Below are 12,305 nucleotides of genomic sequence, written 5' to 3'. Positions count from 1 at the left end.
GACTGAAAAGAATGTAAAAACCTCTGTTTTTAAGGGGAAATAATCACTAGCTTGAGCCTAAGGAGGAGGTTGCTTAGTAGAGCAAGCACGACTAAAGAAAATGACGCTCTCTGCGCCAAAGCTATTGACTGCTAAAGTGAAAGGAGTGGGGCCTCGCCAGTCCCTCCTCCACCCATGAGGAATGTTGAGGGGCCCAGTCTTGTACCTCTTGTGCAGATAGCCATAGCTTCACTGAATTCATGAGTACACTGCTTATGTCATTTCCTGCACAACCCCCCGACCTCAGTTCGTACACTATTTCTTCTGCCCTCTTAGCTTCCGTGATGTTCCCTGACCCTGATACGGCTGACCCACCGAGGACTGAGCTGCCCCTGTCACTTCCTCTTCACACTTTTGTTAGTAATGAACTTCAGCATCAAGTGCCACCCACTGCAATAAAAAGCTTCCCCGAGAAAGACTGGGCACGACATTCAGGTATGGGTAGAAACATGAGGGGTTTTTGCTTGCTTGATTTTTTAGGTTTTTGTTGTTGTTGTTTTGTTTTCTAGACATGATCTGTGTAGCCCTGGCTGTCTGGAAACACACTCTGCAAACCAGGTTGGCCTTGAACTCAGGCTTCCGCCTTCCTCTGCCTTCCATGTTGAGTGCCAGATGAAGGCATAAGTCACAAAACAATCGCACACCAGTTCAGAATTATGGATAATAAAAGGGTTATTTATTCAAGGGGAAAACTTATAGAGCACTGTCCTAGACAACAGTCTTCTGAGTGAACAGGAATAGAGTGCAGCAGCCGGAAGCAGGAGCCGGAAGCAAGAGAGTGGGCACAGACTTTACAGCTGTTTTTTACAGTACCAGAGACCATACCCAAATGGGCTGGTATCTTAAAGGCTATTGGCTGAAGGAGCAGAGTGTGCTCCCACAGCACCTCCTCCTCTTGTTTAAATAAGAGGGTTTCAAACCCAGTACAAAATTATATACACTAGGAACAGAGATCAAGTATAATTAGAATTACAACCAGCATAAACAATATTAAGCAAGGAACATATGCTAAATGTTTTAATAAACATTTTATCCTATGGAGTCTAAGTCTTGTATAGGAAATGGTTTGGCTAGATCATAAGAGGACAGTAACTATGACTATCTAATCTTCAACCCCATCGAAGGCCTGAGAAGGGAGATAATATTACTTGAGCAGGCAGGAAGTACAATCAAGCAGTTTCCAAAGCGAGCAATATGTGAAGGAGACAATGAGTGCCTTCTCTACCACCCAACTGAAACAGCAGTATTTAAAGGCAGTTTGACAATGCCGCCTTCTAGCAGAGCAATGAGAGTAGGCTCCCCCTGGGACCTGGGGCCTCCACAGCCAGAGACGTAACCAGGATTACAGAATCAGGCATGAGTTCCCTCATGTGGAGCAGACTTCGGATCCAATCAGAAAACAGTTGGTTACTGTGCTGCCTAATTCTAGGTCATCTTGACACAGGCTAGAATCATCCAAGAGGAGAGAATCTCAGCGGAGAAAATGTCTCCATAACAGGGTTGTAAGCAAGTCTGTAGAGCATTTTCTTAATTAGTGATTGATGGGAAAGGGCTCAGCCCATTGTGGGCGGTGCCAGCTCTGGGCTGGTGGTCCTGGGTTCTATAAGAAAGCAGACTGAGCAACCTAAGGAGAGCAAGCCGGTAAGCAGCGCCCCTCCGTGGCTTCTGCATCAGCTTCCGTCAGTACGAACAGTGATGTGAAAGCGGAAGTCAGGTAAACCCTTTGTTCCCAACCTGCTTGCGGTCACGGTGTTTCATTGCGGCAATAGTGACCCTGACTGACGCTGCTTGATCCCAGGATTGTGGGGTGTTGCTGTGACAGAACTGAGCATGCTCATTTGGGAAGGAATGCGGGAGGACTTTTGAGCTTTGGGCTAGAAAAGACATTAGTGTTGAGTGCGTGGTGAACTTCCGGTAGGAGCTTGGAAGATGAGAACGAGAGAGCAAAGCAGACGATGGAGGCCTGGCCTGTGACGTTTCCGAGGGAAGCAAAGACTCTGCTGGGCCAGTTGTGTGAGGAGTCTGTGGTTCTGGTCAGCTGGAGTTGAAGAATCAGCTGTGGTTATGAAGAGACCAGCATCACTGAGGTGAAGCCTCCTGGGATGTGTTTCCTCAGGGTCAGCACACAGAAGCTGGGTTCCAGAAGTGGCCAAAGTTGTACCTCCTGTTAGCGGCTGACCTTGGCAGTGTAAGCATCACCCAGGTGGTACTGGTTTGGAAGACATGAAACAGTCCTGGAGAACACCTGAGGCTTGGCACTGGGAGAAGCCAGGAGAGGCTACTGGGGAAGATGCAGCTTTAGTAGCAATTGAAGTCCCAACATTGAACGGGTCCTGCAGAGAAGTTGAGGCCTGGCACAATGAGGAGAGCCCAGGAGAGGCTGTTGGCGAAAGTGCAGCCCAGTTACGGATTTCAGTGTCGACCAAGAACAGCAGCAGCAGAGGATAGAGCTTGCCCCAGCCTAGAGGACAAGCTGTGTGTATGGCAGAGTGGAGAAGTGACCCAAGCCCTTTGGAGGAACCCAGAAGATCGTGAGTGAATTCCAGATAGTGAACATTGAATTATTTATACCGTTGGAGTTTGGTTTTGCCTTGCTCAGATTGTGTCTGTGCCCACATTCTTCCCTCTTGAAGTAAGACAGTATTTAGTTTATTTTAATTTTATTGGAGCCCACAGTTGAGAGACTTTGAATTTTTAAGAGAAATTTTAGATTTTACGAGACTTTGGATTTTTACAGAGACTGAACTTTTTTTATTATTTTTTTTTGTTTTAAGATTTATTTATTTTTTTATATTTTTTAGGTTTAAGATTTATTTATTATGTATACAGTGTTCTGCCTGCACACTATAAGAGGGCACCAGATCTCATTATAGATGGTTGTGAGCCAGCATGTAGTTGGTAGGAATTGAACTCAGGACCTCTGGAAGAGCAGTCAGTCCAGCCCAAAACTGAACTTTAAAGGGTTTGAAGACTGTGGGACTTTAAGTTTGTAATATGTTTTATATTTGTGGTATTTATTAATCTAAGATCTTGGGGATGAACCGAAAAAGGAAAGAGTATGTCTTAGAAAGTATTATGTGTCACGTTGACAAGGTCACTTGTGTCATACTGACACAGGCTAGAGTCATCTGAAAGGAGGGAACACCCATTGAGAAACTGCTTCCATAAAATCGGGCTGCAGGCAAACCTGTAGAGCATTTTCTTAATTCGTGATGAATAGGAGGGGCCCAGCCCATTGTGGGAAGTGCATTCCTGAGCTGGTGGTCCTGGGTTCTGTAAGGAAGCAAGATAAGCAAACCATGGCGGGGGATAGGTGGGAGCAGGGCAAGTCAGTAAGCAGACCCTCCATGGCCTCTGCGTCAGATCCTGCCTCCAGGTTCCTGCCTTGACTTCCTTCAACGATGAACTGTGATGTGGAAGTGTAAACCAGGTAAACCCTTCCTCCCCAAGTTGCTTTGGTCACGGTGTTTCATCGCAGCGATAGAAACCCTGACTAAGACAAGGTCAGCTTCTGAGCAGTCAACACCACTGCACTAGACAGCACATCCTGCCTGGCAGGTCACTGCTGTTGCTTCGACACTTCACGGTTGGGTAAGCTTGCTGTTCACTTCTCTTCTCAGCAGACTACGAAGCCCCTTCCGACACTATTGAAGGCTGGCTGATGGGAAGGAAGCTTCCAGCTCAGCTCCAGTTGGATTTCTCTATGCCCTGTGACTAGAATGGGTTGTTTTCAGGAATCTGGTCTTACCATCAAGTTCTCCTGAGCAACCAGGAGCAATGGAAATAGTATTGTTTGTAGAAATGTTGGGGTCTCCTTGGCCAACAAGTTACAGGGAAGTGTCCCACACCTGACGTTGAAATTTCTTTGATAACCATGGCTTCTGGGAGGAGCATTATCTAGCCCATGGAAGATATCGCCACTTAAAATGGGTTTTTAGTGTATTCTCAGTAAGCTTATAAAATAGGCTTCCGTATGTTTTTTCATAAATCTGTAATTTTTATTACCCACCTCTTCTCTTCTGTATCCTCCCCACTCCTCCCTGATCAGCCTGTTTTACCTATATTTTATTAACCATCTGTGTTTTCTTTTGAGAATTCAAGTTCCACAGACAGAATAGGTTGCTGGCTTTCTCGTTGCTGAGCTTTTCAGCTCTTCCTGCCAGATGTGTTTGGGGAGGCTCTTCTCCACCCATCGGCCACCCCTTCACTCCGTTAGCTGTTTGTTTTGCCGAGCAGCGTTCTGACTTTGTGGCTCACACTTGTCTGCCATTAGCCCTATGTCCTGTGCTGCCCTTCCAGCAAGACCTGATCGGTGCTTGCTTTTGCCAGGTGGTGGTGATGTACACCTTTAATCCCAGTGCTCAGGAGGCAGATACAGGCGAATCTCTGAGTTCAAGGCCAGCCTGGTTTACAGAGTGAGTTCCGGAACAGCAACAGGACTCTTAGAAAAACCTGTCTCAAAAAACCAAAAAGAAAGAATCCCTCCTTTGTCCTCTAGTGGCTTCAGAAGCTCAGTTCTAACACATAGATCTTTGATCTATTTGGAATTTATTTGTGCGTAGAATAGATGAGGATCTGGTTCATTCTTCTACATGTAGACAGCCAGTTTCCCCAGCACCATTGTCTAAAGATGCTATCTTTTCTTCAGTGTGAATTTGTTACTGCTTTGTCGAATCAGGTGCCTGTGAGTGTGTGGACTCCTGTCCGGGTCCTCTAGTCCGTTCCACAGACCTGTGTGTCTGTGTGCTGGTATCACATTGTTCTTATCACTCTGTGATAGAACTCAATCAGATGTTTTGATACTTCCAGCAATTATTATTCACAGGATAATGAAGCTTTTGTGCTTCTGTGTGCATTTTAAGATTTGTTTTATTACTGTAAAGAACTGAGATTGGGATTGCCTTGAGCTTGTAGATTGCTCTTTGTAGGATGGACATTTTTGCAGTTTTGCTACCTGTCCGTGAGCATAGGAGGCCTGTCTGTCTCCTGGGTCTTTTTCAACTTCTTCCCTTGGTGATTTTTGTTCAGGCTTTTGTTGTGGGGCTCTTTTCCTAAGGTTAATTTCAAGGCATATCTTTTAGGCTGTTGCGAATGGGTTGTTTCCTTGATTACTTTCTCAGTGTGTTTGCCATTGATACATAAAAAGACGACTGGGTTTTAGAAGTTGATTTTGTAACCTGCCACTTTGCCCAACTTGTCCTTCAGGTCTAGGAGTTTCCCAGTGTTTACCTTAGGGTGTCTCAGATATAGAATCACGTCATCTACAAATAAGGCTATGTCGGCTTCTTCCTTCCATGTTTGTATCTCTCTCGTTGATTTCTTTTATCTTACTGCTCTAGGCATGGCTTCTGGCTCTGTACTGAATAGGAGTGATGGCAGTGAGCACCCATGTCGTGTCCCTAATATTAGTGGAGATGCTAATGTTAACGGAGCATTTCTCCATGTAGAATAATCTTGACTACAGGTTTGTCGTAAGTAGCCTTTATTAGGATGGGAGGTGTTCCCTCCATTTCTAGTTTCTTGGGGATTTTATCATGAAGGGATATTAGATTTTGTTATAGTGTTTTCTGTATTTATTGAGACACTCATGTGATCTGTCATTCAGACGGATTTTTGTTTACATGACAATTGTATCTATTGAATACTTATGTTGCATCACCGCTGTGTGCCTGAAATAACACTAACTCGACCATGGTGAAAGAATTTTTGGATGTGTTGAATTTAGTTTGTAGCAAATATCTTATTAAGAATTCTATGTTCACTGGGGAGACTGGTCTATAATTTTTGTTTTGTTTTTGTCTAGTTTCAGAATCAGGGTGATATTATTTTTATGGAGAATTTGCAAGTATATCCTTCCTTTTCTATTGTGTGGCATAACTTGGGGAGTCTTGCATGTCTCGTAAAATCCTTGCTGCATCCATCTGAACTTGGGCACTTTTCAGCTGGGAGACTTTAAATTACGGCTTCCCTCTTGCTTTCCTAGATCTTTTATGTTATTTCAACTGTGGCAGGTCATGTGTGTTCAGATTTTCCAGCTTAGAGCCATGTAAATCAGTATATGGCCCCTGATTTTCTGGATTTCATTGATACCTGCTGTAATGTCCTCCTTTTTATCTCTAATGTTATTAATGTGGGTCTTCTCCCTCTCTGTCTTGGTTAGTCTGGGTGAGGGCTTGTCAACCACGTGCTAAATGTTGTCCTCTGCCTCATGCCCCATGGCATGCGCACTCCTCAAAAGATCATGAGCCAAGGACAAGCGTAAGTGAGTAGCAGACACTAAAGGAGATACCATGCTCACTGTGGGCCAATGACCCACCTCAGCAGATACAGGGGCTCGCCGAGACATCATACAGTCTGAGTGCAATCCCTAGGACCAAAATGGTAAAAAGAACCAACTCCTGGTCTCAGTATGTAGGCCATGACACATACTTGAACACAGATGTACATCATCAACACATGTAACATGCATACAGTAATAAGTGGGTCTTTTTTAAAGAGAACTACCAGAACTTACCAGTGCCTTCCACATAAGGCGACACAGTAAGAGGAGGTGGTGTCTGTGAAGGAGGAAGAGGCCGGGTTGTCTTTATCTGAGAAAAAACAGTTTACATGCCAGCTTATGAGATTTTTATCACAGCGGCCCAAATAGAGCTGTAATATTGACGCAACAGAAATCATAGTACAGTCTAACAAGATTTAGAGGGAGATAGAAAGGTCACTTTTGAGCTGAGGCTGGGGCAAAAAGAAACTACCTATTTTTTTTCTACTAGTAAATCAATATATTGACCCCCCCCCAAGGAAAAGCCTCAACATCGCAGCAATATCATTGTGTTGGTTGGTCACATGACAACACATAGCAAAAGATTGGTATCTGTCGCCGGGCGGTGGTGGCGCATGCCTTTAATCCCAGCACTCGGGAGGCAGGGACAGGCAGATCTCTGTGAGTTCAGGCCATTCTGGTCTACAGAGCGAGTGCCAGGTCAGGCTCCAAAGCAACAGAGAAACCCTGTCTCGAAAAACCAAAAAAAAAAATTGGTATCTGTCTCCAGGCTGAGAACTAGGTAGAAGGGGGAGAGGGAGCTGCTGTTCTTTAGAAACAAATTTCTCCTTCATTCTTTAAATTTATGTTTGATCTTAAATTTTAGGCTAACCTACAGAGTAGTGAATGTCAACAGGACATGAGCCATTATTGTTTGGACTTAAAATACATGCATAACTGGTTGTTTTGCAGGAATAAATATATTGATTTCTGTTAAATTCAGATTTTTTTTCAAGAAAACACAACTAATTGGAAGGAGCGACTAGAAGCCAGATACATAAACTAAAAGCCAAGACATCTTTATTGCTGTCTTACTTAAGTCTGGTTTTCAAGGTATGATGAAAGCTAACAATCGGGCCAGTTATATTGCTCAGTAGATTTGTAGAGTTTGGCAACATCGTTTCCAAGGAAACTACTAGAGGCCCTAACTGTGGGACTCATGGATCAGAGGCGGTAACCTAAAGGGAACTCATACACTCCACAACCAGGCTGAGCTACAGAATTAGCAGGTGACATTCATGTCATCACAGCACAAAACAACTTCATGCATCTTAAAGGCATTGAGATTTTTTTATTCGTGTGTGTGTGCGCGCGTGTGCGTGTGTGTGTGTGTCCTGATACATTTCATTATTTCCTTGCAGGAACATTAATGAGGGCTTATTCAGAGAAGTGTGGGCACCTTCCCAAATGTTTCCCCTTTGTTTACAGCTTCCCCTGAAAACATAGAAGATTTTCCCCTTGGAGAAAACAGAATTGGAAATTCTTCCCTGGTGTCACTGGGGCATGGCATCAATAGGGTGGGGCTGAGAAGCTGCTGCCCTGCGACAAGAATCGTGTCTGTAACTCTTGTCTTTGTACAACATCTTTATATGTTCACTGGCTTGTTTTTATCACTGATGCTACTTACTCAGTGACTGGGCTTGGACTCACAATGATCATCTTACTAAATACCAGGATGAGCAGGTTCGTAATGCCTGTCTTAGTTTATAACTGGGATGAGCAGATTCGTAATGTCTGCCTTAGCTGATACCGGGATGAACAGATTCATAATGCCTGTTTTTCCTAGATACCAAGATGAATAGGTTCACAAATGCCTGTCTTAGCTGATACTGGAATGAGCAGGTTCATAAATGCCTGTCTTATTTGATAGCCGGGATGAGTGGATCATAATGCCCATCTTACTCGATACAAGGATGAGTAGGTCCATGATGCATATCTTACACATCATCTTAATATCCTAGAGTGAATGTCAATACATCAAGCAAGCATTGTTCAAAACAAAAACAAATTGCCAGGCCTGTTGGCAGTATATACATGCCTTTAATCCCAGCACTGCGGAGGTAGAAGCAGTTGGATCTTTATGAATTACAGGCAGGCCTACACAGTGGATTCAAGAACAGCCAGAGCCACGTGTGTGCTGGAAACCAAACCTGGCTCATGTGCAAGAGCAACAAGGGCTCTTACCTCATAAGCCCTCTCTCTAGCACTTAGGTTTGGGTCTTAAAGGAGTGATAGTTTGGATGCAAGGCTAGAGGCTACAGAGAAAACAGTAAACAGAACAATTCATTCCCGCAGCAAGGACTGGCTCATTTTACAAATGGCTGCATTTCAAGAGAAAGTTATAAGGCATGCAAAGAGTAAAGAAAATATGGTCCAATCAAAAGAAAATAGTAATCTCCTGAAATTAAGTCTAAAGTAAAGCAGACCTATCAATAATCACTGTGGTGGTGTTTAGTGAGTTAAAAGGAGCACGAATAATCAAGATAAAATTCAGAAACTAGGATCTGAGGATGTAGCTCAGTTGATAAAATGCTTGTCTATCCGGTGTGCAGCTCTGGGTTCCATCCCCAGCATCACACAGACTGAGCATGGTGGTACAGCGTGCGTGGAGTCCTGGGTTCCATCCCCGGCATCACACAGACTGAGCATGGTGGTACAGTGTACACAGAGCCCTGGGTTCCATCCCCGGCCTTGCACAGACTGGGCTTGGTGGTATGTACCCATAATCCCACCACTTGGGAGGCAGAGGAAAGATGATCAAGAGTTCAAGATCATTCTCAGAAATGTCATGAATGCAAGACCAGTCCGGAATACAAGAAACCCTATCCAAATAAAAACATAAATACGTAAGTAAGTAAATGGTCAGGCATGGTAGCACACACCTTTAATCTAGCATTCTAGAGGTAGACAGAGTTCAAGGCCGACCTGGTCTACAGAATGAGTTCCAGAACAGTCAGGGAAATACAGAGAAACCTTGTCAAAAGGAAGGAAGGAAGGCAGGAAGAAAAAGGAGGAAGAGAGAGAGAGGAGGGAGGGAGGAGGGAGGGAGGAAAGGAGAAAGAGAAAGGAGAGAGGGGAGAATGATGTCCTATCTTCAACCATAGTTTTATTATCAAATTCTCATGGGTACCCCAAGAGTGATGGCAATAGGGGTTCTAGGCCCTCCTAACAGACAACTCAGCTGCGGGTGGTCAAATAATTGCACACTGGGCTTTCTGTTTGATAAGCTTTGGGAGGACCATTACTCCTGTGTATAGAGTAACTCCAATTCATTTTTTAATATAGAGAGAGTTCAAGAAATATTGTTTCCATATTGCTTTTTCAAACATCATTAGTGTTATTTATTTTCCCTCCACCTCTCCTCTGCCTTACTCTCCTATCTCCCTCCCTTAATAATCTCCCCATTATAGCCCTCCCCCCTATTATTCTACCTGGAAAGATATGTCTATTAGTGCAATGGTGGCATGGCTATCATAGGTGTAGCCAACTGCTCCACAGGCGGGACCTCACATCTGGTACTATAAACCTGACCCCAGGGCTGGAGGGGTCATAGGCCCTTCTGAAGGCTTTTCTCATACTCATCAGAGAAGTTTCTCTGTATAGAGACAACGAAGGAAAGAGAGGGAAATGTGTGAGACTATGGAGCCCTAAGTCCTAAACTTGATATCTATATCACACCCCATACCCTCCCTCAAGGCTCAAGGAACATCCAAGAGGAGGGGCAGGAAGACTACAAGAAGCAAAGCCAGGCTGCTGTGACTGTACCCATGAACTCAGCAGCAGCTGCCAGCGCTGACCCAAGATCTGCACAGGATCAAGCCAATCAGGACTCCGCCCCATGCACCGAGGAGATAAGGCGCTTAAGGGAGAGTGTTTTCTTCAGTAGCCCACAGTCATTGCCCTGTGCTCCAGGAATACATCCATGAGCATCTGGGTGGCTCTAATGAGACTTAGTGGGGTTCTGTTGTTGTTTGGTTGATTTTTGGCAGAAAGTGTGGGGGGGGCAGCCTGCAAGGAGTCGGAGCAGAGAATATTATTGTATATGATCTAACTACATTGTATGCACATATAAAATTATCAAAGAATAAATCTTAAAATGTGGCTTTAAAATCTTTGCTCATGAGCTGTAAAGTTGAATCAGGAGTCAGGGAGCATGGGTTACTCTCGCAGAAGACGAGGGTTCAATTCCCAGCACCCACGTGCTGCCTATAATTTCACTCACAGAGGATATGATGCCCTCTTCTGGCTTCCTGAGGTACTAGGTACACAAGTGCTACACAAACACACATGCAGGTAAAACACACACACATTTATAAACTAGAACCTTCATTCGGGTTACATTGCAGCACTGTCTTTATTGTTCTACAAGCAGTTTTGAGAGTCAAAACACGTGCCTGAAAATATTATGTAATTAGAAGACTCTTCCAGCAGCAGAAGGCACTTTTCCCTCAAACTAATGAGGAACTGCACTATCTTCGAATCCTGTCTTTCTCAAGACGGCATTATATGCTCTATGCCAAAAAGCATTTGGTAAAAAGCAAATTAAAAGTTGCCTGTTCATTAACTTTCACAGCGGTACCAAAGAATAGAAACCTAACAGAACCTATGTCTGAGGGAAGATGAGATCCCAATAACAGTCCCTAGAAGGTCCTGAGAGCCAGTCACAAGCCACTACCAGTGCCATTGGGAACCACAGGGAGACAGTCAGATGTCGCCTTTCTGCACACAAATTCTCCAGGATGCTTTTAAGAAAAAGAGATGGAACAAGCTATTTTCAGGGACAACACCACTTTTGAAACAAAGACACCCGAGAATTTCCATAAACATAGTGGGCCTTGGTCCTGAAACCCTGCCCCAAAGACTGCAAGGAAATGAAGGCCAGGCATGCTGACACACGTGCAGAAAAACTGGGGTCCTATGGAGCCACACATAAGCAACCGGTAACCTCCATGTGTTTACTGTGTGCAGGGGGTGGGCTGTTTAGCTGGTCGCAGAAGCAGGTCTCTGGAGGCAGCAACCTTGAGCAGAAAACAAACGCAAGGAGGAAGGTGCAGTTAATTTAACATTTTGTACACACTGATCAATAGTCCACAAGCACGTGTATTTGGACCAGAGGAAGAAGGATTTGCCAATTTCCCTTGGGTCTGTGGCCTTGGTTCTTGTTGTGGCTATACTCACATCAATAACGCACATTCACTCGGGACATAGTCGTGTGTGTATGTGTGTGTCTGTCTGTCTCTCCACCCCCCACCCTGTGTGTGTATTAAAAGATCCTATCCTATAGGAAGCTCCTTAAGTGGGAAGGAAAATAAAACAGCTTCAAGAAGTCCCTGAAACTGACTAGATTCACTAGGTTTCTCCCTACCAGAGTAAACAAGTCAAGAGGCAAAGAAGATGAAGACAAGACAAGCTGCCTGGAAGAGGTTTAGACCCACTGAGTCACATGGGAAGAACACTCTCCAAACTGTTGAGCTGCTTGCAGGCTGTGCAGTGTGCACCAGGTTCACAGCTTTTGTGAGCTGTCACCCATGAAGGGGTGGGCTTTGGTAATGCAGCTGTCTGTCAGTCATTTCTGGTCCTTCACCCATATTCCTGTAACCAACCCAATAAAACTCATGGTTCACCAAGTTGGACTTGATTGGTTCTGTACTTTGGTGTGCTGTGGGCTCCCCATGTGTGGTGACTAGACGTGTGTTGAGTCGTGAGATGTGTGTTGCAAAAAATTTGTCTGCTGGGCAGTGGTGCATGTCTTTAATCCCAGCACTCAGGAGGCAGAGGCAGGTGGATCTCTGTGAATTCAAGACCAGCCTGGTCTACAGAGTGAGTTCCAGGACAGCCAAAGATACACAGAGGAGCCCTATCTTGAAAAACCAAAAAAAAAAAAAAAAAAAAGTTTTGTCACACATTAGTGTGCGGGGGGGGGGGGCATGTGCATGCCATGATAAAT

Source organism: Chionomys nivalis, chromosome 6 (assembly GCF_950005125.1).
Source record: "Chionomys nivalis chromosome 6, mChiNiv1.1, whole genome shotgun sequence".
Classification (NCBI taxonomy): Eukaryota; Metazoa; Chordata; class Mammalia; order Rodentia; family Cricetidae; genus Chionomys; species Chionomys nivalis.
The sequence above is the reverse complement of the archived record's forward strand: the minus strand, read 5'-3'. Positions refer to the sequence as shown.